At 37.0% G+C, this 27,451-nt stretch overlaps 1 pseudogene; it reads left to right on the top strand.

Moving 5' to 3' along the window:
• Positions 1 to 1,988: 1,988 nt before the first annotated feature.
• LOC132602536 (putative cyclin-A3-1) lies at positions 1,989 to 3,502 on the top strand (annotated as a pseudogene).
• Positions 3,503 to 27,451: the final 23,949 nt, after the last annotated feature.

Genomic DNA, 27,451 nt, shown 5'->3' with positions numbered 1-27,451 from the left:
CATTGCTTTTAGGCAAAGGATAAAAATTAAAGGCAAACAATTTGAGGGGCAAAAATTAAAAACCAGTGCCTTTAAAGGCTATTCCGCGCAAAAAAATGCACTGATTTCCCAAAGCGGGTGTTGAATTGTATGGAGGGAAACCCCTAAACTCACTTTCTAATATGAAAAACCAATTAATTAAAGTTTTGCCTGGACACCCCCAAACAACAATTTCCAACTCTTTAACTCAAACACCATATGCCACCTAACCAGTATTATAATTTCAACATAATTTTATGGGATAGTTTATAATTTCGTTAGAAGAAATAACTAGATTGGTCATACCACAAATTCGGTACTATTTTTATACCATATTCTACGTAGGATAACAATCTGGGAATAAAACAATCAATTGACAAAGGTGTCATTCTCCAAACACTTTTACCAAGGCTAATATTAAATGTGAAAGTAAAAGTTAATCCAATTTATCTAGTATAAAAAAACCAAACATGTATTTTATGTTATACCCAATATATTCTATTATGAATGATTCAATTCAATGAACAAACATCTATCAAAAAAGTATATTTACTGCTAATAAGTTTATAATTATTTAAGTTTACAACCGAAAGAAAGTATATATTCTATCAACAAAAAATAATGCTACTACAATAGATTTTTACAAACGTCGCATACACTAATCATCAGAAATTTTTATTATTGTACCCGCCAATCAGATATATTAGTATTACTAGTCCTACATTATAGGGAAAAGGGTCAAAAATAACTCTCTACTTTGAAAAAAGGGCTAAAAATATAATCCGTTACGAATTTGGGTAAAAAATACCCCTCCCGGCCCAACTAAATAATAACCCAAGAAGTGGAATACGTTTGAGAGAAATTGGGGGGAATAAGGGGATCGTACAAATTCTTATTTAGTTGGGTTGAGTTTAAAAAATGAACTATATTCGAAATTGTTACGACACACCTTACCTTTCCCTGGGTCCTATTACACCCTTAAACTTATTTAAAACGGAATAATTACCCCCTAAACGCTGATGCCCACTCTCATATGGGAGAGTGACATACACTCTCCTTGCCACATGTGTATTCATTTGTTTTTTTTTTTAAATCAGCTTACGAGTCAATTTTTTTAAAAAAACTGAATTTTCTTTTAAAAAAATGATTTTTAAAACCCGTTTTAAAAAAAAAATTGAAAATTTGATTTTTTATAAAACCCTTAAAAAAATTGAAAACATGGATTAAAAAACTGAATTTTATTTTTAAAAAATGATTTTTAAAACTCGTTTAAAAAAAAAAATTTAATTTTTTTAAAAACCCATTTTAAAAAAAAAAACTGAAAAGATGAATTTTTTTTAAATATGGAAAAATGGATTTGTTAAAACTATGGAAAACTTGATTTTTTTTTTTATATGTCTTAAAAAATCTTGATTTTCATGATTTCATTTTCTTAGGACATTTTTATTTTTCAAAATAAAATCCGGAAAAAGTGTTTTTCTTGTCAAAATGTGAAAAAACTGAATTTTTATATAATTTTGGAAAAATTAATTTTTTTTAAAATGTGGAAAACCTATTTTTTAAAACTGAATTTGGAAAACTAAATTTATTTTCATATTTTCAGAAAATATAAATTTTTAAGAAAAAATTAAATTTTCTCATTTTTTATGTTTCTCACTCTCTCAAAGAGAGTGAAACACACTTTCTTTGTCACATCAGCGTTTAAGGGGATAATTATTTCATGTTAAAAAGTTTAGGGGGATAATTATTCTATTTTAAATAAGTTTAAGAAGATAATAGGACTCAGAAAACGATAAAATGTGTCATAACAACTTCGAATATAGTTCGGGGTAATAGAACCTTATGCCATTTTCAAATCTTAAAGACTCAAAAACCATTTGCCACCCAGCTAGCGCCCAAACTCAAAATATGGCGCCATATAAATATACACTAACATCTCTCTTTCATTTCGTCAACTTTCTCTTCCCTTTCTCTTTACACTTCTATACACACACACAGAGAGGAAAAGGAAGAGAAAGAGAGAGTAATTACAAGAAATGGCAGGCCAAGAAAATTGTGTGAGAGTAACAAGGCTGGCGAAGAAAAGGGAAGCAGAAGCAATGGTTAAGCACTTACAACAACCCAACAAGAAGAGAGTTGTGTTGGGTGAGATTCAAGATTTGTCAAATGTGGGTATCAACAAAATGAAGCCCAAATGTAAGCAGACTACTACTAAGAGGAAGCTGAAAAGGTCTGTTAGTGAAAAGGAGAAGGAATTTGATGACCCTCAGATGTGTAGTGCTTATGTTTCTGATATATATGATTATCTTCATCAAATGGAGGTTTGTCTTTTTTACTCATCTCAATAATTTTTTTGTGTTGTCTTAGGCGCAACTTAATGAAGATCTTAATTTTATTTATTTAGATCTTAACGATTATGTGTTTCTTTTAAGAACAATTTAATGAGTCTGAATAAATCTGTTCCTCTGTTTCAATTTATGTGAACTAATTTCCTTATTAGTCCGTGCTAAAAAGAATGATCTCTTTCTATATTTGAAAATAATTTACCTTTATGCAATGATTTATAACTACACAAAATATATGTGATTCATTTTACACCACAAGTTTAAAAGTCTTCTATACTTTCTTAAACTCCATGACCAGAGTCAAATAGGTTCACATAAATTAAAATGGAGGGAGTATATAACGAAGTCTTAATTTGTAATTTGTGGTACATTTCATGTATATGTTTAAAAAATGTACGTAATTTTTAAGAAGTGAAATATCTAAATTCTCGCTAGATCAAGTGCATTATATGTTGCTAGCAAGTCAATTGATTTAAATGGTCTTACCTAATAGAGCTAGATTTGGTTTCTTATGGATGATTTTCGCAAATGGGCACACTAAAGATTGAATCTTGGCAACTGGGTTGTGATTAATATAGTTGAATTAACTATATTAAATCTTGATTTCCAGCCATGTTAAGTTGTTTGGGTTTGTGTGCAGTAGTGTAAGGAGTCATTTGGTAGGAGGTATTGGAGAAAATAATGTTGGTTTTAGCTTTAGTGTTATTTAATCCCTTATTTGGTAGTGTTTTCAACCTATGTATAACCAATACCTGTATTAGTTCTTGTTCAAAGTAATTGGCCCCTAATGTAATTAGCATTTGGGCTTTTGAGTTTTTGACTAACTCTGGTTTTTTTTAATCAGATTGAGAGAAGAGCAGACCATTGCCTGATTACCTTGAGAAGATTCAAAAGGATGTGACAGCAAACATGAGAGGAGTTTTGGTGGACTGGCTGGTGGAAGTTGCGGAGGAATACAAACTTTTAGTAGACACTTTGTATCTTACTGTTTCCTACATCGACAGATTCTTATCGCTGAATGTCATCCCTAGGCAAAGACTTCAGCTTTTGGGTGTTTCTTCGATGCTTATTGCTGCGTAAGTACCGGAGCCAAGAATTGGCTTTATTCCCCTGGTAATGTGTATAATTTTGCTTATGAATCGAATATAATCTGTTGATTATGATCAGGAAGTACCGAGGAAATTAGCCCTCCAAATGTTGAAGATTTTTGTTACATTACGGACAATACATTTACAAAGAAAGAAGTGGTAAACATGGAGGCTAATGTGCTACAATACCTTACATTTGAAATGGGTAATCCCACAACCAAAACATTTCTCCGAAGATTTACTAGGGTTGCCCAAGAAGATTACAAAGTAAGTGCAATTATGACATGAACATTATGATTTTCAATTCAACTTTGTTTCTGTTGAACGTTGCATGATTTATTTTTCCTGCTCTGTACAGAAAACTGATTTGCAGTTGGAGTTTCTAGGCTATCTAATGTTCACACTGTATGATATTACTGTAACAGTTCAAATGTGTGTCAACTTTGTCTTCTCCCTCGGAAATACTGGTGTCGTTCTTCGAAGATACAAGACAATGACTATTTGGGAATATGCTTGGTAATTGGAAAGGGACGTACAATGATACCTGGAAGAGGTGAACTGCCTTGGCTTCCTCAAGCAGGAAAGCTGGCTCATGATGCTCTGGCCTCTGAGGACGAGATCATTAACCCGAGTTTCATTTTAAATAGATTTGGTATAGTCCTCAAGATGTATGAAAGTAATAACAGGTAGCCAGTAAGATAAAATTGAAAGCTTGTAGCTTGGTTTAAGAGCCATGGATAGCAAGAAAAAATGATTCTTCTACATAGTTGTACTGAAGTGATGTTGGTAATTTAGTACAGATACATTACTCGTGTAATAAGCAGGAAACAACAACAGAATATGCTACTAAGAAGGTGTGAATGTACACAGTGTTGCATTTGTAGTACTCAATCCTTGTTGCGGTTCTCTTGGTTGTCCAGCTTAAAATGCTTCTAGTATGTAACTGTAAACTAATACTCCTATCACAGAATGAATGTAGGGTATTGGTAATTTGTCCCTAATCCATATTAGTATGTAATTGAGGCTAATTATTGTTGCCGTCATAAGTGTACATTCTTATGTTTACACTCGCAATACGAGGAAGTCTAGTGGCAGTATTGACTTTCCTCTTCTCCTAAACTCTTGAGCTATAAAATCCAGGCTAGCACTTTGTAGACTTACGACAACTCTGCAATTTCATTTCACTCCCCTCTCGCATATCCCAAAGGAGAAGTTTAGGTTCCAACTTTCAATAGAGAGAACCTTTTGTTAAAGAATGTTTTACTCCTTAGTAGGTTTATAAGAGAGCATTTTGTTAAAGAGTGGTTTACACATTGTGAATCCAAATTATTCACTCCCCCTGCCCCCTCCAAAAAAGTAGTCTAGTTCTTGTGCTGTCGAACCTCATGCTCTTTGATAATATTTGTGGCGGTTCCTTTGTTTTCTCGTGAATCAATTGTAGAAACCTTCTCCGTTCCTAAAATGAGCTGCACATGTGCAGGGATAACCGAGTAGTTCAGAAGATAGTTATAACCAGGGGCGAATTTAGGTAGGCAATTTAGTGTAACACCTCGTAACTTCGGACGAAAAGTTTAACTCATAAGATGATAATATAATGGAACCAATATGAGGGTTATAGGAAGTGTTTTGAAAACCAATTAAGTCATAAGAAATGTCTTTGAGCAAAGAAAAGTTGGAAGCCACTCTACGGGGCATGTTTGCAAGTGAGTTTATGGAAGGTCTTACTTCCAATGATCATAACCCCTCTATTAATTTGGATTTTGGGAAAACTTCCTTGATGAAAGATGTAGCCCCTTGAAATAGCTTTCCAACGGTATATTATGACCCTCAAACGGACATCCTTGCAAAGAGTTATGCCCATTATACGACAGACTGTCCGAGCAGAGAATTTTGACGGACCATTTGACGGTCCGTATAACATTTTGACGGCCCGTAAAACATTTATACGGTCCGTCAAATGGTCACAGAGAATGATATTTTGAGGGTCAGTTTTACGGTTCAATTTTACGGTCGGTAAAACAATTATATGGTCCGTAAAATTGACTCAAGCCAGCGTAAAATGGTCACAGAAAATCATATTTTGCTGGGCAATTTTACGGTTCAATTGTCCGTAAAACAATTATACGGTCCATAAAATTGACTCAAGCCAGCGTAAAATGGTCACAGAAAACCATATTTTGCTGGGTAGTTTTACGGTTCATTTTGACGGTCCGTAAAACAATTATACGGTCCGTCAAATTGACTCAAGCCAGCGTAAAATGGTAACATAAACTCAATTTTTGCTGGGTAGTTTTACGGACCATTTTGACGGTCCGTCAAACAGTTTGACGGTCCGTAAAAATGGGCGTAGAATTGCCTGATGGGTCAGATTTTAAGATATTAATAAGAGACCCAAACCCATTTTTTTTCATTCCCATTTCTCCCACACGACTCAAGGGTTCTCTAGAGCCATCCAAACACTTCATATGCAAGAATCCAAGTGAAACAAAAGATCCACTTCATCAATCCACAAAACTAAGTGTGAAAAACACATCAAATCCATTCAAGTCAAGAAATTTCATAGAAGGTGGAACTAGGGTTTTGTTCAAGTGAAGCATTTCAACTCAAGGCTTATTCCTACAATAACCAAGGTAAGTTTTATGATGTTTCATGATGATTAAAGTGTTGATAAGTTCTTGGGAGAATAGTAAATGGGTTTGATAAAGAGAATTATATGAACTATGCTAGGGTTTTTGGATTGTTGACTTGGGATTGTTGTATTCATATGGGTGATGAAGAATGATGTCAATTACATCTAATTAAGATTGTCGAATCAGCTAGAAGTAATAGAATGGGGATTGGGGGAAGAAAACACCATTAATGAAGGTTGTGGAGCTTCATGCCCACCAAGTGTTTGATAAAATGCTTAGATGAACAAAACATGGATATTGTTGCTAATATAGAGTCCCTACGACCTGTATTGCTATAGATTAAAGTTGAAGGGATTGAAGGACATTGTGATACATTCAAAAGCAGGAAGTCAAGGTATGTAGAACTTCCATCCACATGTGGGAATCTCTACGTTCTTCCACATGATCCGTTTCTTAAAATCTATGAAGTTCAAATCCTAGGGCATTAAACCCAACATATTGGTAGCCCGTAATTACGTATGTATGTACATAAATTTTGTATCTATGTTCGTTATTGTATTCCTAACTTTCCATTACGGACATTAGGAATCCTAGCTTAATCCATGAATCATGAATGTTTCCTCATGTGTTCTCATTATGTTCATATGAAACTGCATGAGTTATTTTGCAAGTTATAAACATGTTTTCAAGTCAACTACAAATATATGATTTTAGACTATTGTATTACTCATAAATCAAGAACATGTTTACAAGCTATCTCATGAAACCATGTTTACAAGTTATTTCGTGAAATCACGATTCCAGGACAAGTACAAGTAAATTCACGAAAGTCATGGGCTTCTTAGCCAACTATATTATTTTCATGTTCGGGAGTTGTATAAATACCGAGAAGGCTCAGATAGCCTGAAACTACGTATGCCAACGTAGGATAAGGATCGCTCTGCCCAGATAGGACGATTCCTACATATTTTCCCCATTGAGGGATTTTGGATCCATTCATGTCATGTTCATGTCTCGTGCCCCGGCAAGGTACGAGATGGCTTAGCTGATCGGGCAGAGATCAGACTCCACGTTTCTCCCCGTGGTGGTTCATGTCGGTATTACAGAATATTACAGATCATTACAGATTATTACAGATTATCTCATGCTTACAGTACTCATGATTATGTTCAGTTCCAGTACTCATTTTCAGTTTCAATTTCATGTTTATGTACTCATGCTCATGTTCATGTCCAGGTTTTCAGTTTCAGTTCTTATCATGTTATTTCATGTCTCATGTTATTTCATTCAGTTGTTTTACATACCAGTACATTCAATGTGCTGACGTCCCCTTTTATTACCCGGGGCCTGCATTTCACGATGCAGGTACTGATATACAGGACGACACATCTGCTCAGTAGGGCAACATTCGTATCAGCTTATTGGTGAGCCCCATCTCATTCGGGGTTTAGTCAACTTTTGTTTATGATTAATTATGCATCTAAAGGTATGCTGGGGGCCTTGTCCCAGTAAGTATGTTTTACAGTCAGACTCATGATAGAGGTTTCATAGACTAGACAATTCAGTTATGTCATGTCAGACATTTGGAGTCGTATAGCCATTTTGGCTCACTCATGTTTAAACAAATATTTTATTAAGTATTATGACTTAACATGTTTTATAAAGGCTCATCATGCATTCACGTTATATTCCGCATATGTTATGTATCATGATGATTCAGCAAGCCATGTGGTTCGCTCGGTCACATGCAGTCAGGCACCGAGTGCCGTGTTACGTCCAGGCCATGGTTCGGGGCGTGACATTTAGGGCCCGTGAACCCATGGTCAATCTGTAAAACTAGTTATTTTATACATATATTTTGTAAAATTAATACATAATATTACCTACTGGAACACATGCTACAAGAAGGCTAAATTGTGCACTTGGTATAATTTTTTCTTCTTTTTTTAGTAGTGAACTCATGTTCTAAAAATCCTAGATTCACCTCTGGTTATAACTAACTCCCCCCCCCCCCCCCCGGACCCCCTGCACCCCGCCCCTCCTATATTGTTGAGTCTCACCCTTTTGTAATCGATAGTTTTAGAGATCAAAGTTCAATATAATTCTTCTCTTTCTCTCTCTATCATTTTTAGAAGTTGATTGAGTTTTTGAGAGAAGCTGTTGAAGAACAATTCTCTCCATTTGTTCATTAGGCGAGCTCGTTTCCTTCTTTGCTGTCTCTGAAAGTCTGGAGCTGTTTCAGCTTCCAATACAACTCTCATTGCTTACCTTTTGGGAAAGAGTTATGGGATTCGAGTGATGGGCTTGTGGCTATAGCTTTAATTGCTACCCTGGTTACATCTCCAGGTTGGTGGCATGATCATATGATAATGATGGTATGTCAGCAGCATTCAGAAGTACTTGACCAAGCTAGATAAACAATCACATGCTGTGGCTTAATTCACCTCGGCAAGATGATAACGATTTCCATATAAACTGTGCGTTGGAGAAAGAGATCTTCCGGTTAAATGACTGACAATTAGGTAGCTAAGTTTATTTCTGGTGGGGAAAAAAAAGATTTTCGGGCAAGAGTGATTTTGTGGGCTAATAGACAAAACCGAAAAGGTTCACATATGCCTTTAAAGTATTCAAAATCAAAAAATTGCGTGGATTGACCTTCATATGGACTGGTCTTTAATTTTTGCCCCTCAAATCGATGGTCTTTAATTTTTCATAGTCAGCTGTAATTTTGTTTCTCGAAACACGAAAAAGGGATGCACGTCACAGAAGAGCAGACCCCAAACCATCCTTGAGCCATTTGAAACACGATCAGCAAATGGCTGTCTGGATTGCTTCCATGGTGGAAACATTCTTTGATTTACTAAGGTCTAAAGCAAATTCCTCATGGTATTCAATGTCTAGAATATCAGAAGTTTTTACATTAAAAGAGAAAGGTGGGGATTTCACAGCCTATTACCCCTTGCAATTGTAATGAGCACAAATGAGTATTTCATCTGAAGTTGCCAGTCCATATATCACTTATCCATAATTTCACTAAAAGTTGTTCATAAAAAGTATCATCCATAGGGATCAAGGTGCAAGTGCACACATTTTGCTCTGCTCTATCTATGCTTTCCGTGGAGTGTCCAACAAGCCAAAGCTACCTACAAGACGCTTTAAAATCTTTACATGGGATGGGAAACACGAGCAACGGTGCATAACCAACTGTTAGTATTGGTCACTCATCTCATGTTAAATTTAAACTCATAGAACTTAACAAAAGACTCAACCATGCTAGTGAGTTTCCATCATATAGACCTAGTCGTGTACTTAGTAAGAGTTCAACCATACAAGTAGATGTTCATTAGCATATGTTGTCTGTAAAAAAATGGGGCCCCTGTTATGCAAAAACGTAGGCTGAAATTTGATAAGGTAGACTGAAATCACCAAAGTAGAAAGGGGAATTCTAAGAAGTCATTTTCTTACAGAATATTTTGCCTATTCTTAACTAAAAAAAAACTGTAACTTCAATTTGCAAGCCTTTTCTAATATATATATATATATATATATATATATATATAAGCGCATAGCACAATGTTCGACATTAACATTTGTATTTCGAAAATGAGGCCCCTATACAGGACACCTCTCCAGATCTAGCAGGGCCACTGCATCCTACTATGAATATCATAAGTTCCGTATATATGCTTACATGTACTACCAAAACGTGAATTCTAGTTGATAATTGAAGTTTGCACTTGTTGAAAAAAAGGGAAAAAAGTAAGTCTTGCATTTACTACCACCATATAGTTACAGACGGTATACCTCAAGGCAGTGCTGCTGAAGAAAAGAGCCACGCCAATAACATCAAAGTAGTTTCTGTCAAATCCACACAAGAGCTGATAACGCAGGTTTGCGTGAAGACCAAGAAAGGCACCATAACCAAGTGCATTACTGATCATGCTCGGAGCAGTCACCGATAACCTAGCAAAACAATAGTAGCATACGGAAAAATTTACCGGGGACAAAAGGTGTCATCAATGGTACTTTAACATTAAAAAAATAACTAAATAGGAAGTAACTTATGCAAGGAAATAAGACATTCGGTGTGTTATGTTTGGGGATAAGTCTGATAATAGTCCCCTAAATATATCCGTAAACAATTTTGGTCCTTTAAGTTTGTCAAAAGTGAGCATTTTTGGTATCCATCAAATATTTAACATAAGTTTTGTCAGAAGTGAGCGTTTTTGATACCCATCAATTATTTCACATACTTTGGTTGAGATTTAACTGGAAGTGTTTAAAAAATCAGATTTGAGGTGCAATATTTACTGTTTTTGGTCTATTCCCGCTGTCTGCAATTTGTAGTGCTGCAGTTGATAACATTAAACAGACTTTCCTAGTGTTTCTGTCTTAACTTTTTTCTTTTGAAGTTCTTGTTAAACCTAACTGTCACAGTGTTAAATCTTTGATAAAGATAAAAAAACAATACAATGTTTTGGCAAACTTTAGGAACCAAAACTGCTCAGGAGTATATTTCAGAGACTTTTTAGACCTACCCTTAACCATAGGAGACTAACTGTCATTTTCTCTAAATTATGCCAACCAATACCTACCTTCCCTCCTTTTTAGTGGCAAGTAGGTTGCATACCCCTTGGACAGCTCCTACAGTGAGTCCAACAATATACAGTTCCGCAGCCTCATAGGTAAAGGAATGAATTCTCTTCTGCAAATCAAACTTCCTTAGTCGATAACTTTTCTGGAAGTTATTGTTTGGAAGCTTTTGTATTAGTTTTGTACTATCAAATATTGCTTAGACACTGCTGGCGTCATGAAAGAAAATTTGATTAGATCTTTCCGTGTCATAAAAAATTAGTAAATGAATTTACATTTAAAGATAATAAATTCATAACTAATGAAAAGTAAACATTATGTTCTAAATTGCAGTTTTTCAAACATCCCCTTCAGGAAGATTCGCTGTTAACATATGAATATTTTGTATCTTAGCAGTGACCACATAAATATTACATCCTTGGTCAAGAAAAATATATGAATTTGTTATTTCCTTCAGGGGAATCAATAACAATCAATCATACTATACCAATGTGATTATAATAGACATTTTTCTACAAGATGTATTTTCATATGCCTTGGAATGATTCATATTAAAAATATTTAATATATTTTGACATATGACAAGAAAGTGCGGCAATGTCTTCATACCACAAAATAACATGTATATCTCTTGTTATTTGCTCTTAACAAAGTATGTGGGACAGTGGACTATTCAAGTAGGAATGCAATTAATTTTTATGCATGACGGAACAACAAATATCAAAATATTTAGTGAAAAGCATAGTCCACTTTTAATTCAACTTAACTATATTCATCTAAGATAGATTTTGATCCATTACAACAAAGACATAATAATCCGACTACAATTAGATGTAACTAGTCATTTATTAGAAAACTAATTGCAATTTGACCTGATCTATGATATTCGCTTACTAAACTAATAAAGATGTTAAATGCTACATGAATTACTCAAACAATATACTTTCAAAACCCATTCCAATTCGATAGAGGTAAACATAATGCAAAGTCCTTCATTAAAAGACCATATTAACATGTAGATATACCTATATAATATCATAAAGCAATTTGTAGTGGTAAATATTTTCTCTTTTCACTTAGCAGAATGAAACTAGTAAAGTTCAAAACCTTACTACTTCGGGAGTAAAGTTTAAGGACTTACTACTTCAAGAATAATTTCTAAAGTTTTACTACGGCAGGAGTAAGTTTTAAAATTCTACTACATTAGGAGTAAAATTTAATCTTTTACTACTTCATGAGTAAATTTCAAATTCTTACTACTTCGGGAGTAAATTTTAATTCTTACTACTTCAGGAGTAAATTTCAAAATTTACCTCTTCGGGAGAAAATGTAAAGGTTTATGTAAAATTAAAAAATTTACCTCTTCGGGAGAAAGTGTAAAGGTTTACCTCTTCGGGAGTACAACTATTGTAAAATTGATAGCGTAATTTCATCGACCTAAAGTTACTAATGATTACTTATTTTCATGTTTGATGCAAATCAATTAAGAAACAATCGGATGTAACCATCACATGTTTGCTCGTGTAAACATATAGTGATTAGATGATATATGAACGTACCTCTTGTTTTTTCAGCAAAACTAGAAGGAACTTAAACAATCTAGCGAATCATGTTATTATTGTCACGACCAGACTAGGGGCCGTGACGGGTACCCGGGGCTAACCACCAAGCACCACTCATTCCTTACTTATCATACTCATACCATAAGAAAATCATTTTTCATTGAGAACATAAATACTTTTATATACACAAGCCTTTCGGCCATCAAAATGATAATATATATAGTAGTACCATCGTGAGACCATATAACCCACACATGCATATCTACGAGCCTCTACTAGAGTACTAGACATATGGACGGGACAAGACCCTGTCGTGCCCAAAATACATATACATATATCTACACAAAAGAATAAACCAAATAGCACCTCCGGAACAATGGAGTGCTCTCAAGTCAGCTAACAACTCCTACGAGTCTGGATCACCTCCCTGTCTACCTGTGGGCATGAACACAGCGTCCAAAGAAAACGGACGTCAGTATGAACATTGTACTGAGTATGTAAGACGTGAATGAGATGAACATAATGGAAGAATCATAAGCCATAGGAGGAAAATATAACCTGCATGAGTTTTATAGGTGGACACATTTCATACATATATCGTATATTTATATAATCATAGTACATATATCATCGCATCATCATCATCATCGTTAACCCGCGTCCGGGTAACCATCATATGCCGCCCCACTAGTGGTGATCATGCCCGGCCCTCTAGGCGGCGTGAACATAGCGGCCCGCCTTAGCGGTGACATGCCCGGCCATTTAGGCACGGTGGAATCGTATGCAGCCCGCCTTCGTGGTGACATGCCCAACCAACTAGGCGCGATGGAATCGTATCATCACATAATCATTCATAAACTTAACATTTTCATACCTTTCATAAGTATATAATAAACTTACATTATCGTATATCTCATAGACATATCCTGACTTAGCATCACTATACATTTATCATCAAAACATACATTAGGACTTGAAGCAACTATGGCTATGTCGAGGTGACATAAGGTCGTGAACCCCCGATTATATTATAGAGTAATCATCAACACCATCTCTCACCTTGAAGGAACTAACAATTTAAGGTGAGTGTACATAAAGAAAAGCGTCAATGAAACCATACTTAGAATCATTAGCTTCATGGACCTCTTACTTTACTTTAGGATTCTTTATGCTTAATTCATCGTCATCATTATCTTGCTCGTCGTATCTCTTTTCTTTACCTCATACATATATAGCTCATTACATTCGTCGACTTGTAGTTCCTTTGTTTAGGAAGATTATGGAAGTCTAGGAGATTCGTGTTGTTGACACCCAATTTTGTCCCTCCTTTATTCCAATTAATTTTCTTGAGCTTCAAAGTTATTAATAAATAAAATATCTTATTTTTTTCGCCCTTACTTTATTATAATTTCTACTACTATATTAATATTGTTAAGTATCAATACGTCGTACATCGCTACTTACTTATAATGTATTGATCATAAGATATAACTTAGGTAATATTTTTGCTCTATTATTACTTTGCTTATATTTTATATACTAATGATAAGATTATTATATTAATGCTAATTATGAAATTTATTATTATTGTTATTATTATTATTATTATTATTATTATTATTATTATTATTATTATTATTATTATTATTATTATTATTATTACTACATAATATATTTGATCTAATTTAGAAGCCAAAAGAAATATGAGAAGAATGGATTTTCAAAACGAGAGCGGGACATTTTATTTACAATTTGGCAAGGCTTTGTAGTTAACCATTTGGCCATTTTTATCAGCCCATTTTCCTTTTGATCAGCCAAATGTGGAGCCCATTTCATCAGGTCCAATCCGCAATCCATTACCCATTTCAACGACCCGACCCACTTTCTTTTAAAGCCTATTCGTCGTCTACGATCCAAAGAAAAAGAAAACCTAATCCGTGCCACTCTTCCATTTTCCATTTTTCTGATGAAGCTCAACTTCATTTCTCTGCCTACATGATTTTCCTTGCCATTTTGGTGAAATATTTCACTTTAAACAGACGTCCCCTTGACCATAGCAATGGCATCCCACCCCTCCTCTTCCTTTTGGAGAAAATTCCAACCCCCCTTCATCCTTAAATCAGTAGAGGTCTCATCATTCGGGCAAGATCTGAAATATCTCATGCTAAAGATGCTTTTTGACTGAAGATCGAGTTTGGATTGGTGGGTTCAAAACAGACTTCGTTTATCTTTTTTTTTCTTTTCTCTTTTCGTTGTACAGAGCTTTAATTGCTTTTGTTTTCTTCCTTCTCTGTTCTGATTTGCGACTGGCATCTCTAACGTTCGGATTTGAACAGAGTTTCTTGACCAAGATAATTGAAATCCCGCCCAAATGTTAGTCAAAAACCCTAATTTTCGCCATATATATATTAGCATTGGAGTTCAAAAAGGGGGGAGGGAACACTTGTTAGTAATACGCGAGTGTTTTGTGACAAAGTTTTGAGTTCTTTTTTTTATTTGGTCTTGAACCCTTTAAATCAGAAAAACACTTTTGTTGAAATAGGAGATTTGTGATGAAAAGTTAAGGTTTCGACGATTCGATTAACTTTCGTCGTCGCTTGGCAAAAGAATTTTAACTCCGACAGAGGCATTTTGATTTTTTGACTCGAGTTTCGAATCTATTTCATAACGAGAGAGTAGATTCAGGGCCGTCGACATCCAGTTCACTGTACCCAAAACGGGTCGGCACTGTCCCTCTTTTGTTCTATTTGTTCTAAGTAATGTACCCTGTTAGGAATTTAATTTTCTTGGGTTTAGATATGATGAAAAGATTATACAACATGTCGATATTGGTTGCTGATTTTATTTGGTCTCAAGTCTGTGTTCTGTGTTTAGTTCTATTAGTAACCATGTATTAGACCTTATTCTATTTTCAGTTTGTTAGTATGTTTATGTGAAAATAGGCATGTCTTAGACCCTGATACTAGTTTTATCCGAGTGCTTGTTTGTGAAAGTACATGCAATAAATCATGTCAAGGCTATTTCTGGAGATCTGAATATGAAGTTCAATATGATAATAGTTTAGCTTTTGGCCATTTTAGGAAGCATGCTTTGTGAAACTATTCTTAAGTAAACATCTTGTTATTCTAGCTAAATGAATAATTTTTTGTGTTTTAGTATGATCTGTTAGCAACATGGTTAAGGCTCCCATCCACCTTATATATACTTTAACTCACTTTATTTTGGTTTGAGTAGTTGTATATGCTAAAATAAATGTTGCTGCTACTTTGCCTTCCCGTTGCGCCAGGAACTCTGATTTTGGAAGATATTTCCGTAAATGGATTGCTAATTTAATAGAAAAATGAATGATACCATGACTTAAGATCTTTACATATACTTTATAGGAAATTGATTCATGAAATTCTATACTTGTATTATGTGTAGATGCTAAAATTTTGCTTTCTATGTGATAGTAGGAACTGCATTGAATATGGGAATATCTCTGATTATTTCATTTCTCCTATGGCCGTTAGAAAACATGCCCTTTTGATTTTGGGTTTTAAGTAAAGTGAGAACATATTTTAATCTAACTAAGTGCACTGTTTGGACAACGTATGTTGGGATGATTACTAACGCGTTTGCCTTGCTTTCTTTCATTACACGAAAATATGCTAGTTTACTGAATATGGATGGTTTGAATGATGGAGTGATTTTACCTTTACTTATATATTCTCTACATTTGACACAAGAATCGGATTTCCTTTACTCATCTCTGGCTAACAATAACCTTTGTTGGTTATATATCATTCTTTAGGATTTATTTTTTTCATCACCTAACAATGCTCTTTAGAGTTTTTTTTTTTTACACCTCGCAGTCATGTACGTTAAATCTATTGGGTGTTAGTTGGTTAAGTCTAGACGTGGCAAATTCATCTCATGGTTATGAGGGTTTGAGTTCATACAATAATTTATGGAAGACTCGGGGACCAAGCAAATTAAGGAAATTAAGTTTGTCGAAAAACTTGAAACAGGATTTTGAGTTAACTTTGGAGGGGTATATCTCCATGAATATTAGGAGTTTTAAGGTGTTTCAAAATTCTACGATGAAGTTCGTCGAGTCTAGTTTCTAATGCAACAAACCGCTCGTTGATAGGACATCGGAGTAGAGAATTATAAACGTTACAAACTGAGCCGACAAGCAGAAACAGCACTGCTACAGTGCTGTAGCTACAGTGCTGCGGCCCAGCCCCTATAAAAAGGGTCAAACCCTCATTTTTTTCATCCAAAAATCTCCAAAACCTTCCAGAAAATTCAGCACCAAAAAGGGACTTCTATATCACAAAGAAGTGAAGATTTGAGCAAAATTCTAAGCTACAGAGCACTAATCGAAGTCCGGACAACGTATAGTCGCGATTATCATATCGTTTTGTGTTGAAGCTAGATCGGAAACAAGTGAGTATTGAAGATCTTGCTACTTTAGTGAATATAAGGTATGAATCCTTGAATATTTTTCCTTATTAACATTGATTAAGGAGTAGTTTAAGAATAAAAGTGGTAATTTGTTGTATTGATGTTGTTGGCTTATGGATTGAGGTTGGAAGAGGATTTTGGATGAAAATACCTATATTTGTCTTGTATAATGTTAAGGATGTTGTTGTTGATGTTGTTGGTATTTGGAGGGAGCCGATGATATAGGGGAAATGCTGCCCAAATTTTTGTAACCCCAAATTGGACTTCCATAAATTGGTGCTCATGAGTTGATGGAAATATGCAAATTAGTCTTCCACAATTATTACTTATAAGTTGATGGATTTATGATGAAGGTGTGATTAATGATATCTTTCTCGATATATAAGCTCGGGTGAAGGGCAAGCGTCGATATTTCATGCTGCAGGCCCTGACATATTTGTTGAAGAGCAACCGCAGTAGGACTTCCCAGCTTCAGCGGTGCTAGCAAGTACCACTACTCCGGGCTTGCTATCTTTTGGTATCTTTCTGTTGGTGTAATATATGTTCATATGTATACTCTTAGAGGCTCATGGACATTGTGGGATATGTAAATATTATATATGGCCTTGTCGGCCTTGTTTTGGCTTCTTGACATGTTTTGATTGCCTTGTCGGCTTTAAGATATGCTTGATGTTGTAGCGACCTTATCGGTCCGCATGTGTATATATGTGATGAATTATTGAATACCTTTATGTTGGTTCCTTTTCCGCGAGCAGACGTTCTTGAGTTATGGTATGTGATGTCCAAGTAACAGGTAAGTCAGGTGACTTTGGCTTACGGGTCGGAGTCTGTCATACTCCTCGTCGGGGGTGTGACAAATTGGTATCAGAGCGGTTCAGTCCTAGGGATGTCCATGAGCCGTGTCCAGTAGAGTCTTGGTTATCGATATGTCATGCACCATATCTATAGCTAGGAGGCTACAAGACATTTAGGAAGATCCTTTTCTTCATTGTTCTAGATCGTGCGATAGAGCTAAGTTAAGAATGCAACCATCTAATCTTTCCGTGTTAATTTTCAGCGATGCCTCCAAGGAAGAAGAAAGTCAGTAAAATACTGGGCATTGCTGGGGAAGGCCTGAGCCGAGCACCGCCACCTGAGTTAGAGCATGGCGAGGCTCAGAGTGCTACTCCCACGCATGCTACTCCTACTCTATCTGGTGCCGGAGAGCAATATATGGCTCCAGACCTTCCAGCTCCTCACCCCGCTGCTACAGAACAGGACTTGCGAGACGCAGTCCAGTTATTGACTAGATTAGTGGCTGCTCAAACTCAGTGGCAGGCTGGCCTTCCACATAGGGCTGTCAGTTCCCGTGTACATGATTTTTATACCTTGGACCCTCCGGTGTTCACGGGGACAAACCCGAAGGATGATCCGCAGAATTTTATAGATCGAATGGGTCGCGCTTTGAGGCTAATGCATGCTTCTGACACAGAATCGGTGGAGATAGCTTCTCATAGACTGTGGGACGTGGCCGCGGTATGGTATGAGTCTTGGCAGCAATCAAGAGGGCCGAACGCACCTCCAGCAGTATGGTCAGAATTTACCGGAGCCTTTCTGGATCATTATTTGCCAGCTGAAGTTCGTAGAGCTAGAGCTGATGAATTTCTATTGCTTCGCCAGAATAATATGAGCGTTCGGGAATATAGTTTGAAGTTTAATTCCTTGGACAGATACGCCCCGACGATGGTAGCTGAGATGGAAGATAGGGTACATCGTTTTGTGACGGGACTTGGGCCTCACTTGATTAAGGATTGTATGCCGGCTTCATTACAGAGTGGTATGGAAATTGCTCGTATTCAGGCGTATGCCCAAAATTTGAAGGACCTTGAACGCCGAAAGCGGATTGAGCAAGAATCGAGAAGGGGCAGTCATAAGCGGGCCAGATCCACAGGTTATTCAGGTGCTTATCAGGAAGATTATAGGCCCCATTCTTATAGAAGATCCGATCCTTCAGCGACTAGTGTACCTTCCAGGTTCCAGAGGCAGCATCATGATAGACCCACTTATTCTGGACCAAGTCGAGACTCGAGAGCGTCAGGTCCTTCTTACAGAGGAGAATCTTGCCAGGCCAGGCCTCCATTCCCCCGTTGTGACCAGTGCGGTAAAGGCCACTCTGGCCAGTGCCGCCAAGGAAAGCTTGGTCATGTTATGAGAAACTGTCCGTCTCGTGGTAGAGGAGGTCCGGCTCAGCCAACAGGTTCAATCGCAGATTTTTCATCTTCTGTTCGCCCTCCTAGACAAGGTTCTTCTTTAGCCCCCGCAGGTAGAGGTAGGGGAAGATGTCAAGTTTCTGCTCCCGGCGGCAACCAGAATCGTATTTATGCACTGAGAGGACGGCAGGATCTTGAGTCTTCTCCAGATGTTGTGACAGGTATTCTATCCATTTGTTCTTATGACGTCTATGCATTGATCGATCCGGGTTCCACGCTATCTTATATCACACCTTATATTGCTGATAAATTTGGTATAAATCCCGAATCTTTGTCCAAGCCTTTCTTAGTTTCTACTCTAGTCGGGGAACCTATTATTGCAAGACGAATTTATCGTAAGTGTGTGGTTACGATATGTGGTCGTGAAACGGTTGCTGATCTAGTGGAGTTAGAAATGGTGGACTTTGACGCTATCATGGGAATGGATTGGCTAGCCTCTTGCTATGCCAATGTGGAATGTTGGTCCAAAACTGTGAAATTTCAGTTTCCGGGTGAACCAATTCTCGAATGGATGGGCAATACCCCAGCACCAAAGGGTAGGTTTATTTCCTACCTTAAGGCGCGAAAAATGATTTCTATAGGGTATATTTATCATTTGGTTCGAGTCACGAGTACTGAAGCTGAACCGCCAACTTTATAATCCGTTCCTGTAGTCAATGAATTTTAGGACGTATTCCCCAATGAATTACCAGGTCTCCCTCCGGAAAGGGAAATTGAATTTGCGATTGATGTGGATCCGAACACTCAACCCATCTCTATTCCCCCATATTGTATGTCCCCCGCCGAGTTGCGCGAATTGAAGGTGCAATTGCAGGATTTATTAGACAAGGGCTTCGTTAGGCCAGTACTTCTCCATGGGGAGCACCGGTATTATTCGTGCGCAAGAAGGATGGCTCACTAAGGATGTGTATTGACTATCGGCAGTTGAATAAGGTGACTATCAAGAACAAATATCCATTGCCTAGAATTGATGATTTGTTTGACCAGCTACAGGGTGCTAAATGCTTCTCGAAGATTGACTTAAGGTCAGGGTATCATCAGCTACGAGTAAAAGGGGAAGACATTCCGAAGACAGCTTTTCGAACGAGATATGGGCATTTTGAATTCTTAGTTATGTCTTTCGGATTGACAAATGCTCCTGCGGCGTTTATGGCACTAATGAATACCGTATTCCGACCCTTCTTGGATATTTTTGTTATTTTATTCATTGACAATATCTTGGTATATTCTCGTTCGGAGAGGGAACATGTTGATCACCTCCGAAAGGTGTTGCAAACATTGCGAGATCAAAAGCTGTATGCGAAATTTTCCAAATGTGAATTTTAGCTAACTTCAGTGGCTTTTCTCGGACATATTGTGTCCGATGAAGGTATTAAAGTTGATGATCGGAAGATTAAAGCCGTTAAGAACTGGCCTCGACCAACAACCATTTCGGAAGTCCGAAGTTTCTTAGGTCTTGCTAGGTATTATCGAAGATTTGTAGAGGGATTTTCTTCTATAGCAGCTCCCCTTACAAAATTAACTCAGAAAGGGGCCAAGTTTCAATGGTCGGAAGCGTGCAAGCGGAGTTTCCAAAAATTGAAAGATAAGTTGATATCTGCCCGTCCTCACCCTTCCAGAAGGCACTGAGGGTTACACTGTGTACTGGGATGTGTGTTGATGCAAAATGGTAAGGTAATTGCTTATGCCTACCGACAATTACGGAAACATGAGCAAAATTATCCAACCCATGATCTAGAGTTGGCGGCAGTAATTCACGCTCTAAAGATATGGCGGCATTACTTATATGGAGTTCATGTCGATATCTATACAGACCATAAAAGCCTTCAATATATATTTAGGCAAAAGGAATTGAATTTGAGGCAACGAAGATGGCTCGAATTGCTAAAGGATTACGATGTTGGATTTTATATCATCCCGGCAAAGCTAATGTTGTAGCTGATGCCCTAAGTCGGAAATCAATGGGAAGTCTATTGTATGTGCCAGCAAAAAAATTAGAAATGACTAGAGAACTTCATCGCTTGGCACATTTGGGAGTTCGCTTACTCGATTCGGAAGACACTGGAATTGCTCTACATAATATATCCCAATCGACTCTTGCCTCGGATGTAAAGACTCAACAGTATGAAGATCCAGTGTTAATTAACATTAAGGAAGGAGTGCAACAGAATAGAATCTCAGCCTTCGAACTGGATTCGAATGGGTTTCTCAAATATCGAGGTCGGTTGTGCGTTCCAAATGTAACTGGGATTCGGGACAAGATCATGTCAGAATTTCATCACTCCCGGTATTCAATTCATCCCGGGTCCACCAAGATGTATCATGACCTCAAGGGCTTTTACTGGTGGAATGACACGGAGAAAGATATTGCAAACTTCGTAGCTCAATGCCCCACTTGCCAACAAGTGAAGATCGAACATCAGAAACCCAGTGGATTATTACAAGAAATGAAGATCCCAACATGGAAGTGGGAAGTGATTAATATGGATTTTGTCACGGGATTGCCCCGTTCTCGTCGCAAATTCGATTCTATTTGGGTGATTGTCGACAGGTTAACTAAATCAGCTCATTTCCTGCCAGTAAGAACTACCTATACTACCGAATACTATGCTAAGCTATATCTTAAGGAGATTGTGCGCCTTCATGGCATTCCGCTGTCAATCATTTCAGACAGGGGTGCACAGTTTACAGCAAAGTTCTGGAAATCTTTTCAGGAAAGTCTTGGTACTCGAGTAAATCTTAGTACGGCTTTCCATCCGCAGTAAGGCTGGCAAGCTGAGGGGACTATTCAGACCTTAGAAGATATGTTACGAGCTTGTGTACTGGATTTCCAAGGAAGTTGGGATGATCATTTGCCTTTGATAGAGTTTGCTTACAACAATAGCTATCATGCTAGTATCAAAATGGCTCCATATGAAGCTCTTTCTGGTAGGAAGTGTAGGTCTCCTGCTGGTTGGTTCGAAGTTGGAGAAGCGAACTTATTTGGGCCAGACCTTGTTTATCAAGCTATTGAAAAGGTAAAGCTGATTCAGGAACGATTGCGCACAACTCAGAGCCGTCAGAAATCTTATGCAGATGTACGACGACGAGAATTAGAATTCCAGGTAGGGGATTGGGTGTTTCTAAAGATATCACCTATGAAAGGCGTGATGCGGTTTGGTAAGAAAGGGAAACTCAGTCCCCGATATATCGGACCTTATAAGATCATCCGAAAGGTCGGTCGGGTGGCTTATGAATTGGAGCTTCCATCAGAACTGCAAGCGGTTCATCCAGTTTTCCATGTGTCCATGCTTAGGAAGTGTATTGGAGATCCATCCAAAATCGTACCTGTGGATGACATACAAGTTACAGAAAATTTGACATATGAGAAAGAACCAATTGCTATTCTTGATAGACAAGTTCACAGACTCCGAAACAAGGACGTGGCTTCAGTGAAGGTTCTGTGGAGGAGTAAAGATAGGGAAGAAATGACATGGGAAGCCGAAGCAGAAATGAAGTCCAAGTATCCCCATTTATTCCCCGTCACAGATGATACCACTCCGAAAGGATTCTTGCAAGATTCTTCTACAGCCGAAAATCACTTACAAGGTAATAATTATTTTTAAACCCCCCACCCCTGAGACTCAATGAGATTATAAATATTACTCTAATCATCGCATAATCGCGTGTTCTTAATTACAGGGTCAGGTAGGACTGGTGATTAGGACTTGTGACTTGTAGGAGAGATGCCTTACTAACGTTTCGTGATTTTTTTTTTTATCGTCGGTTACTCCAACATTCGAGGATGAATGTTTTAAAAAGGGAGGGAGGATGTTACACCTCGTAGTCGTGTACGTGAAATCTATTGGGCGTTAGTTGGTTAAGTCTAGACGTGGCACATTTATCTCATGGTTACGAGGGTTTGAGTTCATACAATAATTTATGGAAGACTCGGGGACCAAGCAAATTAGGGAAATTAAGTTTGTCGAAAAACTTGAAACAGGATTTTGAGTTAACTTTGGAGGGGTATATCTCCTTGAATATTAGGAGTTTTAAGGTGTTTCAAAATTCTAAGATGAAGTTCGTCGAGTCTAGTTTCTAATGCAACAAACCGCTCATTGATAGGACATCGGAGTAGAGAATTATAGACGTTACAAACTGAGCCGACAAGCAGAAACAGCACTGCTACAGTGCTGTAGCTACAGTGCTGCGGCCCAGCCCCTATAAAAAGGGTCAAACCCTCATTTTTTTTCCTCCAAAAATCTCCAAAACCTTCCAGAAAATTCAGCACCAAAAAGGGACTTCTATATCACAAAGAAGTGAAGATTTGAGCAAAATTCTAAGCTACAGAGCACTAATCGAAGTCCGGACAACGTATAGTCGCGATTATCATATCGTTTTGTGTTGAAGCTAGATCGGAAACAAGTGAGTATTGAAGATCTTGCTACTTTAGTGAATTTAAGGTATGAATCCTTGAATATTTTTCCTTATTAACATTGATTAAGGAGTAGTTTAAGAATAAAAGTGGTAATTTGTTGTATTGATGTTGTTGGCTTATGGATTGAGCTTGGAAGAGGATTTTGGATGAAAATACCTATATTTGTCTTGTATAATGTTAAGGATGTTGTTGTTGATGTTGTTGGTATTTGGAGGGAGCCGATGATATAGGGAAAATGCTGCCCAAATTTTTGTAACCCCAAATTGGACTTCCATAAATTGGTGCTCATGAGTTGATGGAAATATGCAAATTAGTCTTCCACAATTATTACTTATAAGTTGATGGATTTATGATGAAGGTGTGATTAATGATATCTTTCTCGATATATAGGCTCGGGTGAAGGGCAAGCGTCGATAAAAGGAATTCTTAAGTGGTGGCTCGACGGATAAGGTATGTAAGGTGTTCGTTCCCTCTTTCTTTGGCACGAATCCAATTAGTACATAAACACGAGCGTTCCATAGCAAATTCCACTTCATTCCTATGCTTGTATTTTCAATCTTAAGGTCTTGTTGTTTGATTTGTTTTAAGACATTATTTCACTCATCGTCATCGATTATTCCTTTGGACTCGAGATGAATTCCATAAACTATTCGGGGGTTAACGACCTTATGTCCCCCCGAAAGGTCAAGAATCAGATCCTTGATTTTCCCATTCAAAACCAGCCTCAGAACATTGCTGCGGAAGGAAAAAAAAGTTCTGCGCAGAAAGCTTCAGGACATTGCGCTTTCCTTCCGCATCGCGGAAGAAAAGCGGAAGCCCTCAGAACCTTGCGCTTTCCTTCCGCGAAAGCGGAGCTCTGCGCAGTTCCTTTTTTTTTTTCAGTCCAACCCAATAATGGTATATACCTATATATATATATATATATATATATATATATATATATATATATATATATATATATATATATATATATATATATTGCACTATTTTACTACATCGTGCCGCGCTATAGTCGGCCGGGCATGGCGCGTAGATGCGCACACCACTGCAGTGGGCATGTTATGATATTGCCCCGGATGCCGGAGGCCTGGACGCGGGCTAATGATGATAACACCGAGCCTTAATGGCCGGGCATGATTTTACATATATGACACCGAGCCTTAGGGATGGGCAGATACTATTTATTACATACAGATATTTATATATATATATATATATATGTATATATATGAGCATACAAATGATTTTATCATGCATTGCATTTTGTGCTACTTCCAGATGTTCGGTTTTCTTTTGCATATACTACTGTCCCATTGTATCTTAATTATGTTGTTGCCCTCCTGCCTTACATACTCAGTACTTTTATCCGTACTGACGTCCCTTTGCACGGGATGCTGCATTTCGTGCTGTAGGCCCTGACAGATTTGTTGAAGAGCAACCGCAGTAGGACTTCCCAGCTTCAGCGGTGCTAGCAAGTACCACTACTCCGGGCTTGCTATCTTTTGGTATCTTTATGTTGGTGTAATATATGTTCATATGTATACTCTTAGAGGCTCATGGACATTGTGGGATATGTAAATATTATATATGGCCTTGTCGGACTTGTTTTGGCTTCTTGACATGTTTTGATTGCCTTGTCGGCTTTAAGATATGCTTGATGTTGTAGCGACCTTATCGGTCCGCATGTGTATATATGTGATGAATTATTGAATACCTTTATGTTGGTTCCTTTTTCCGCGAGCAGACGTTCTTGAGTTATGGTATGTGATGTCCAAGTAACAGGTAAGTCAGGTGACTTTGGCTTACGGGTCGGAGTCTGTCATACTCCTTTTCAGGGGTGTGACATTTTTTTTATGTTCTGTTTGAGATGGTTGATATGAGATGAGTTACTTATTTTGGTATAAAATTTATGTCTTTAGTTTTGTGCTTTAGCCTTCGTTAGCTTTCAGGCTTGGTTAATGTGAGGTTCCTCTCAATCTGTTCGTCATCTTTTGTTGACTTATATAATACACTTTATGACGTTACTTGAATATGGTATGTTAACGTTTCATTTTAATATAGGAATGTTATTTCTTAAACAAACAAACAAACAAAAAACTCTTTCAGTTGGTTAATGGTTAGCTAAGTGTCTTCGTCGTTTGATTAGCATGATCTGTAAAAGTACTGGTTTTTAGCATAAGGCCTTTAATTTTCTCCTTTATCCTCCATAATTGTTTTAATCGGGTTTCTTTATAATCTTCGTCATTTATTTGTTTGACATGTACACCAGAGCCGAAGAGTTTCATTTTGAGACTCAACGACACCTCTTACGGAGTCCGCATATCATTCACCGTCTTCGCTTTTGCTTTGCTCAAGCGGAGAATTGCAGAACATCATTACCCCTTTGTGAAAGCTGAAAATGGCTAAAATCATTTTATGTCACTTTGTTTATTTGTTGGTGTGATTTAAATGACTTGTGTGACTAACCTTCCGCTTCTACTTTGTGTTATTGACTGTTACGACTTTAGTTACCCTTATGTAGCTTATAGCTAAGATCAACAAATATTTTAAAGGGCTATTCATCCGTTTTCTAAATCTGGAAACATTTTTTATTCCAAATCATATTTTAGTTCTTAAATTCCAATTTGATAAGTGATAAGTTGAAATGATTTTTAGATGCTAAATAATCAATACTCTTTAACATGAATTAGATGCCTATAATCTATCTCCATTTAAGTCACAAAGAAGTTTGAATTCTTTCTACATTCGTCATGAGGGCTTTACAATCATTTTAACTAATTTTAACTATTTTTAAACTTAATTTCGCACCTATGTTTTAAAGAAGTTCAAAACACGAAAACTTTCGTTTACCTTGAGATTCTTATATAACCAAATATTTTGACTTACTATATTATACACTATGTAAATCAACCGTTTAATTGATTAACTATTATCCTTATTCACTTGGTTGTCTTACTACTTATTTAGGGATTACACTTAGCCTAATTAATTGTAAGTTCGGTCGGTTAACCATTTATAAATGGATCTTAAAGGGTGCCTAATACCTTCCCTTTAGATTAATTGAACCCTTACCTAGATCTTTTGGTTTCGTAGACATTAAAACGGAGTTGACTTTAGATAATTACTTTAATTAACCTTAGGTGCCCTAATTCACCATAAATAATTAGGTGGCGACTCCCTAACTTTAATTAACCCCGGAATTACCGGATGTTGTAAACCATTTTGACTTCGGTTAAAATGGGGTATAACACGTGTCATAGGAGTCATGCCATAGAAAGAAGGGACCGGCCTTACATACCTCTTTCGTTTAGCAGTTTTATTGCTTGATCGTTCTCCTTTGATGCTCGCGTTTCTACCTTCAAGAGGATTCGCATCAACATTAGTTAATCGATCACAAGAACGCGCTTACTAAAGCTAACGAAAATTGGGCAGCATTTCCTTTGTTTATACAACTTTCCCCATATTCTATATCAACTCCCAAACATCCACAACAACATTCACAATTTCACTTCAATTCCTCCATAATCGTGGTCATAGTTCATTATTGCATTTTCTCACATATAATACTTATCCCACGTTCTAAATGTCATTCATAACATACTTACAATCACAACACATCAATATTCATAATTCACTCCTGTTACACCTCGGAAAAAATTTCGTTCATGCACAGTGAATTGACTGACGAATGGAATGATGCATACGATGTTTTGATAAGTAAGAAATAATATTTAATGATTCTAAATGAGATTTCAAAGACATTTGAGTTACGAGACGAAAGTTGTTAAGGAAAGCAAGGTATATGTTGTGTGTCGGGCAAGAATTACGAGTATCGAATTAATGGTGGCTTAATGACATTTTGGAGAAGAGTTATAATGTCCCTTATATTGGTAATGAAGTGTTAAGTAAGTTTCGAGAAGGATCCATAAGCCAAATATGGGCATAAGCCATCCCAAAAGGGTGATTTAAGGAAACATTTTCGGATGATCTGCTTTGGAGGGGCCAAAACGCCATTATAAGTTCGGAATTTGGAACATCACTAAGAATTAAAGTTGTAGATAATTGAAAGAGCTTTCCAACCATAGGTCGTGGGCCCTCAC

Source organism: Lycium barbarum, chromosome 7 (genome assembly GCF_019175385.1).
Source record: "Lycium barbarum isolate Lr01 chromosome 7, ASM1917538v2, whole genome shotgun sequence".
NCBI classification, from domain to species: Eukaryota; Viridiplantae; Streptophyta; class Magnoliopsida; order Solanales; family Solanaceae; genus Lycium; species Lycium barbarum.
This window is presented reverse-complemented; position numbering and strand designations above follow the sequence as displayed.